The sequence below is a fragment of the Myotis daubentonii genome, chromosome 1, assembly GCF_963259705.1.
Source record: "Myotis daubentonii chromosome 1, mMyoDau2.1, whole genome shotgun sequence".
NCBI classification, from domain to species: domain Eukaryota; kingdom Metazoa; phylum Chordata; class Mammalia; order Chiroptera; family Vespertilionidae; genus Myotis; species Myotis daubentonii.
This window is the reverse complement of record NC_081840.1, coordinates 101,223,297-101,230,438: the sequence shown is the minus strand read 5'-3', so window position 1 is coordinate 101,230,438 and position 7,142 is coordinate 101,223,297. Positions and strand designations below refer to the sequence as shown.

The 7,142-nt window shown below is 36.3% G+C and overlaps 1 protein-coding gene across 1 annotated transcript in view; it reads left to right on the top strand.

Moving 5' to 3' along the window:
- Nucleotides 1-2,045: 2,045 nt before the first annotated feature.
- Nucleotides 2,046-7,142, top strand: part of EPC1 (enhancer of polycomb homolog 1) — a 112,659-nt gene continuing 107,562 nt past the window's right edge. The window contains exon 1 of the mRNA XM_059712694.1: nucleotides 2,046-2,299. The gene's annotated coding sequence lies outside the window, so the exon portion shown is untranslated. The remainder of the gene's footprint in view (nucleotides 2,300-7,142) is intronic.

Sequence of the window (7,142 nt, the reverse complement as noted above, 5' to 3'; positions counted from 1 at the left end):
ATTGCTATGAGGTTTGGGAATGGCCCCTCATAGTCCCGGATTGCAATAAATGTGACTCTTTAATTCGACTTCTCGAGGCGTCCTTCTGTGATTCGCTGGGTACATTACAACAGTATATAATAAAAATGGCACCTAGCAAATTTATTCTATTGGAAGTAACACCATTTAAAAATTTCTGAAGAATTTTAGTCTAATCTCTTCATTAGATGACTTCTTAAAAATGTTTTCCTAGTTTCAATCAAATATCATTGAAATTTTGGCCTTACTCTTAAGGCCACTATTGGTGAGACCACAACATAAGATGAAAACATAGATATTTTCCTCAGTATGGTTGTTCATAAGTACATCTGAATCTGAGTCTTTCGTTGTCTATTTCAGTTGATGGTAGAGCTAGGGCAGTAGGTATCATGCAGAGAAGGGATCTAGCTCAGGTTCCAGTTACATTGGCCAAGGACCCATGTCTGTAGGTGACCTGCCTAGCAAAAGTTCAAAGTCTCTCTGAATACAGAGTGAGCTCTGCCTCCTGGTTTACCATGGGCAGTCCCTATTTATTCCAGTGGAACTATAGTTAGCAATATGCCCCTTTCACTCTAAAAAAAATGTCCTGGTTTAGACAATAAATTATATAGTCACCCCAGCTGTAGTTCTCTAAGTATGTTAGCTATTAAATGACAGGCAAGGATAGAAATACAAACTCTGTGTGTGTGTGTGTGTGTGTGTGTGTGTGTGTGTGTGTGTGTGTGTGTGTCTGGGGGAAGGGCTCCTAAAGAATGTAGGCAATCTCCACCCCTTCATCCATTTTCTTTAAACCCTGTTCTATCCTAAGCTCATTAGAAATTTAGCTGGCAAAGAATTTTATACTGATTATGTTCAGTTAAAACATATACTATGCAGTATTTGAAACATTTTTATATTTGCTGACTTTTGTGACTTTACATTTTCACTAATAGCGTAGCATGCATTTAACATTATTTTTTAAAGTTTTTAATTTTATTTTTATTTTAAAGCCCAGTTGCAACTACCAAGTACTTGACTCAGCTCACAACTAGAAACATAACATCAAATTTCCCAGCCCACTTAATTTGAAAGCCTGCCAAGATAGGTGAAAGGCCTTATAAATATGTAAAGCAGGAAGTTCAAATTACAGTCAAGTAAATCTCTAGTGATTGATGTTCTTTTCAAAACAATTTTTTTTTAAAAAAATATATTAAAAAGCAGCACATTATAAGAGCCCCTTACCAAACGTTCCACCAGAATTCAGACTGAACAATGTACTTTGATTATTGTATTTATTTTGGATTTTTACCACTTCTTGGAAGCCAGGAGGAGGCACGGTGGGAGGAAAAAAAAGAAGAAAAAAAAACTCAGTACCACAGCCATTTTGTTTGTAAGGCAGAGTGATAGAATTCTGTCAGCCAGCAAAGGTTTTTGAAACAGAATTTTTAAGGAGAAAAAAAAAAGTATGTCCACTGATTTTAACAATTTAAATCATTATTTTATTTTTATTCTCTGCAGAAATAGTAGTTATTATGGCTAATAAATTGTATATTTTCAAGGAATTAAAGCTTGACGAGCAAAAGGAGACATAAATTTACAAGGTATCTCAAATAAAAAACATTTTGATGGAAATAGCTTTCAAATGGTTATATTTGTATCATTATATACCGACTTTTGTGAAAAGAAAAGCAATTTGCTTATGAAAAACATTATATTCCGCACCCTCCCGCCACACACACACAAAACCACATACAAGAAACAAGAGTGTTCCTTAAGACGTTAAAAAAGGCATTTTCCTGAGCTAACAGGCAGTCGTGAATGCTATTGTTTTGCAGTGTCACTTAACAGCAAGCTTAGACTTTTGTAATTTGCATGGCTGTGCTTTTAAAAGCCCAGTGTAAAATGGCACACATACTGCATTTCCTTTCCGAGCTGCAGGAGGCGGGGGCACGGGGGATAGTGCAGACTGTAGGGACACTGCCCTCGCAGCCAATCAGAGCACGCCTGCTTGCCATCACAAAGTTGTTAACCCCAGTCTTCTGGCTGCGCTGCCTCCTCTGCTTTTAATCTTCCGTGGATATTTCTCCGATTTTCCCCCACACGCTCACAGATCCTGGAGGAAGCTACCCCATTCAGCCGCCGATCATGGAAGAAAGTATTACTTTTTATTTACCCAAAATCTTAAAGATGTTTCAAGCTCCATATGCTGCCTGGAGGCTGTTGTTTCTAGGGACACAAGTATCCAGCCTATATTGTTACAATTGTTTTTCAAGAACTGGCTTCTCCTTTGCCTGCAATAAAGGTAAGTTTGTAATTTAAAATATTTATGTCATTAAATCTTTGAAGGAGACACCAGTTAAAAAAGATTTTCATTGTATTTCTTCTAACAAAACCAATCTGTATTTTTTTTTTAGCTTTGATCTGCACATTTTATTTAATCTTGTCTTTTTCTTACCTAAAGAAAAATAATTTCTTTTTTTCATTATTAAAGTGAAATATTCATAATGTAAATTATCCATTAATTACTGTGAACTACGAGGAACTAAGCTATTTCAAGATGGATTTGTTTTGTGCTAGCAATGTTGGTAGTGCCAAATATTTGCATATCCTCTTTATAAAAATTACGTATTACCTAATTTGTCCAGGATTAAATTATTAGCAAGCAAACTGATGGATGTAGTTTGTTTGTTGTGTTCTTTAAGGCCTATTGTGGTTTTCTTCATGGATTACTTGGAAAGAAACTACAGAAAAGCTGCCCTTGGTATAATGAAGGTGGAGATGGACATAACCGGGTTTATATTAAGTTATGGCTGTTACTAAACAGTGGATCTTTTATTTGTTGATCAGATCTAAACTTGTGTTCCATGATATTTTTTGAAGCTCTTCATTAGATAATCTTTGTAGATCTATTTTATTTTTCTCCCAAAAGGTACACTTGGGAGACATTTTGTAATTTGGGGGCATTTTTCTAATTTTTTTTTCTTTTTGCACACGGTGGGAGATCTTTTTTGTTTTGCATTGATCTGTGTTTGGTGGCGCTGTAGTGCTCCTCACCAATTTGTCAGTTTCACTAAAGAAAAAAGGAGGAAAAGAGGTGGGGCAAGATTTGATCTATTATCTTATCCCTTTATTTCCTTAAAGAAAGTCCAATTTGGTCAGAAGAAATTATTCAGTTGTATGATTTAAATATTTTGTGTGAACTGTGAACTATGGATGAGAGCAAGGAGCATCAGAGACAGGCATGCAATGTGCAGTTGTGTATTATCTGATATGATTATCTCTAGGTCAGAAGTCCTTCAATAATAAAGCTGCCAGTTTACCCTCTCTTGCCTCAGTAACAGTTTGCTTTTTCCTTGTAATACAATATCATACATATTAATGCCTTTTCAATTTAAGAAAATGTTTGAGTTTTAGTTAGCTGAACATTGTAAAAGTTGTATTTCATTTTGAACCTAGCGATTTCTTAAATAAGTATTTTTTAAGTTTCTCCTGGGAATTATCTAGTAGTTTGACATATAATAATGCCTTCATTATTGTCTGGTTTATTTTGAAATGACACTTCAATTGAATTTATGTATATCTTTGTTTTTTAAAGGCTAATTTTTTTAAAATGAAGTTTTATTGTTGAAAACATTAAAGGCTAATTTTTAAAGAACATATATACAACTGCTTTTAACATATCTAAATGCAGGATAAGTTTTTTCCATCTTTGTCCTTATTGTGCGTTATCTGCTTAAAGAATATTTAGGCCCAAAGCCTCACAAGAATAAAAATGTATAATATGATATGACATAGGTTTTACTAGCTTCTGTGAACATATTAGTTGTTTTTGAAGACAGTTAGTATGTCTTTCATTCAAAAAGAACATGGGACGAATCGGTTGTTGTACTAAAATTATATTATTTTGCCAAATAATAAATGAAAAATATATTGAATAATCATGAAAAATAAATAATCTTTACTTATTAAATATAGCATACAGAAAGTAAAACAACAAACAGTATCCTAGACCACCTTTTCATACAATAGATTATTTCTTGAGAGTAAAAATTTCTGTGAGTTATTGTGTTCTTATTCACTTTGACGTATGTAAGTGTTCATTTCACTAATAATTTAAAATTCTAACGTAAAAGAATGTGTGAAAATGACTAAAAATGGTATTTCTGATATTTGTGTCTCTATAATTTACCTATTTAAGATCCTTTCCTTGAACTTTAAAAATAATTATGTATTATGCCTATATTTCATTTATACTATGCTATAAAAACTTTAAAATGTTCACTGTAACATTTTATCTCTTTGTGAAATTGAAACGTCTCCATTAAGATTAGTTATTACATTATAGATTATTTATTGAATGATATACTGCAGGTCTAAACTTATTATCTAACCCTCTGGTTATGATGGAGAGTTTAGTTCCCTAAAGTTGATATACTGAAAACAATATACTTGCCAGTATTTTAAATGCTAAAATATTCTGTTATTCAGCTGGTGATATTTTAAATTTTAATTTGTGAAAACTAAAAATGTTTATGTAAGGTAGCCCCTTATAAAAAACAAACTGAAGTCCATATGTAACTATGCAATGCTCTTTGTTCTCTCACACCATTGACTGTTACATCATTGATTATGAAGTAACCATTATAGTTAAATCTTCACTTTAAAAAAATCATTCATAGATATTTATGTTAAAGGTATTTTCCTATCTGTGATTCTTAAATCACTATGTAAATAAGGAGGTTTAAATCTATGAGGCAAAAACAGTTCATTATTTTATATTTTTCATTTTTAAATCTACCTTGTGCTTCATTTTAGTTATTAATTCTTTGGATGTTGTCTTTTTTAATTGACAACATTTTTGTAGGCATTTAGTTCATGAGTTTGGTGTGAAAATGATTAGAATTATTATAATAAATGATGCTTTAATCATGAAAAACATTTGTTAAATGTAACATACAGAAAACTCAGGTTTTCATAGTAATAGTTACTAGATTATGAACAAGTAATTATTTTTTTAAATTCCCATTTTAGTCAACAGTTACACACATTTCTTTCTTGCACACCAGAGAATTTAACAAATAGTAAAATTGACTATATTAAAATATCATATTTTTCATCCTGCCCATAATTCTGATGGAGGGAAGGGTCCATGAGTAGTGAAATGGCCAAAAAAAACAGGTTGCAGGAAGAAGAAATAAATGATGCCAAAGACATGGAGAATCTGTAAATCAAATTCTAAACAACAAACCTCAGAAAAATGAACTTGAAATTATGAAGGTTGGTCAATAGCAAATAAACTGAGAATTTTATTTAGACTCAATGCAGTAAACCCACATAATTTTCTAATTTATTAATTTGTATTCATTAGTATTGCTAAAGGTTGAGAAAACTTTCAGGTTAACCAAACCTATTAGGAAAGATGAGTTAACAAGGAGAAGAAACATTTATAGAGATAATAAGATGACCTAACATAAAATGCTGAAAATATTAGCCAAGACCAATCTAATATATTTTGGAATGAACTCTTTCATAAGAACAAAAAATAGCTAAAAATTTTGCCCTCTGAAAACCAACTTTAATACAGGTCTGAAATTGTATGTTCTTAATTTTACCCACTTCTTGTGCATATTTTCTGTACAGATTCATTCACTGCTATCCTCAGCATGGTTTTGCCAAGGAAGAGGAGGAAATTATAGACAAAAATGGATGTTTGTATTATGACTTTGTTTTTTTTTCCCAAAAATATTCTCAAATGGAGAATCTAAAGAGAAAGTAAAGCAAAAAGGTGGTTTCTTCATGAAAAAGATTTTTTTTTTAAAAAGTGTACTTTATAGCTTTGTTTAACATTTATTTTTATTTGGGGGTTGGTTCTAGATTTTCCTCCTGACTGGTATGTGCTATTATGCAAAGATGCTATGATACAATATTAAGAAAAAGAGGAAAAGATCTCTTAGGAGTTTATAGTCCAATATGGTTCAAAGGTCTAAGGATACATTAAATCTAAGGTCTTAGATGTGAGAGGTTCCTATCTACACTAATAAAAGAGAAACATGGTAATTGGCGTACGACCGCTACCCTTCCCATTGGCTAATCAGCGAGATATGCAAATTAACTGGCAGCCAAGATGGTGGCCGGCAGCCAGGCAGCTGATGCGAACAGGGAGGCTTGCTTGCTTCAGTGACGGAGGACTCCAACGTTCCCCGCCTGAATTGCTGGCCTCTCAGCTGCAACTCTAAATAACTATGTTGCAAATATAGAAGCTAAAAAACCCCCAGAAACCTGCTTTACTCAGCAGGGCTTCAGCCAGCCGGACTGCAACATTGTATCAAATACAGACGGCAAACAAAGGCCAAAAACCTGTTTTCAGCAGCCGAGGCCTCAGAGCTAAAGCTGGCCCAGAATAAAAAAAGAAAAAGAAAAAAAGGAGCGGTTGGGAGCTTCAGCCCCAGCCTGAAAACAGCCCTCAGCCAGACTGGCCAGGCACCCCAGTGGGGACCCCCACCCTGAAGGGTGTGTGACCAGCTGCAAACAGCCATCATCCCCTCACCCAGGCTGGCCAGGCACCCCAGTGGGGACCCCCACCCTGAAGGGTGTGTGACCAACTGCAAACAGCCATCATCCCCTCACCCAGGCTGGCCAGGCACCCCAGTGAGGACCCCCACCCTGAAGGGTGTGTGACCAACTGCAAACAGCCATCATCCCCTCACCCAGGCTGGCCAGGCACCCCAGTAGGGACCCCCACCCTGTTCCAGGACACCCTTCAGGGCAAACCAGCCAGCCCCACCCATGCACCAGGCCTCCATCCTATATAGTAAAAGGGTAATATGCCTCCCAGCACCGGGATCAGCGGAGCCGCGAGGCCTCCTGGCACCGGGATCAGCGTGACAGGGGGCAGCGCCCAAACCCCCTGATCGCCCTGCAGCTCTGTGTGTGACGGGGGCGGGGCCTCAACCCCCCCACCCCACACGGGCCCTGCTCTGTGTGTGACGGGGTAGAGCCATAACCTCCCCATTGGCCCTGCCTTGAGTATGAGAGTGGCGGCGCCCCAACCACCTGATCGGCCCTGCTCTGTGGGTGATAGAGGGTGGTGCCCCAACCCCCCCCCCCCCCCGCCACGGGCCCTGCTCTGTGTGTGATGGGGTAGA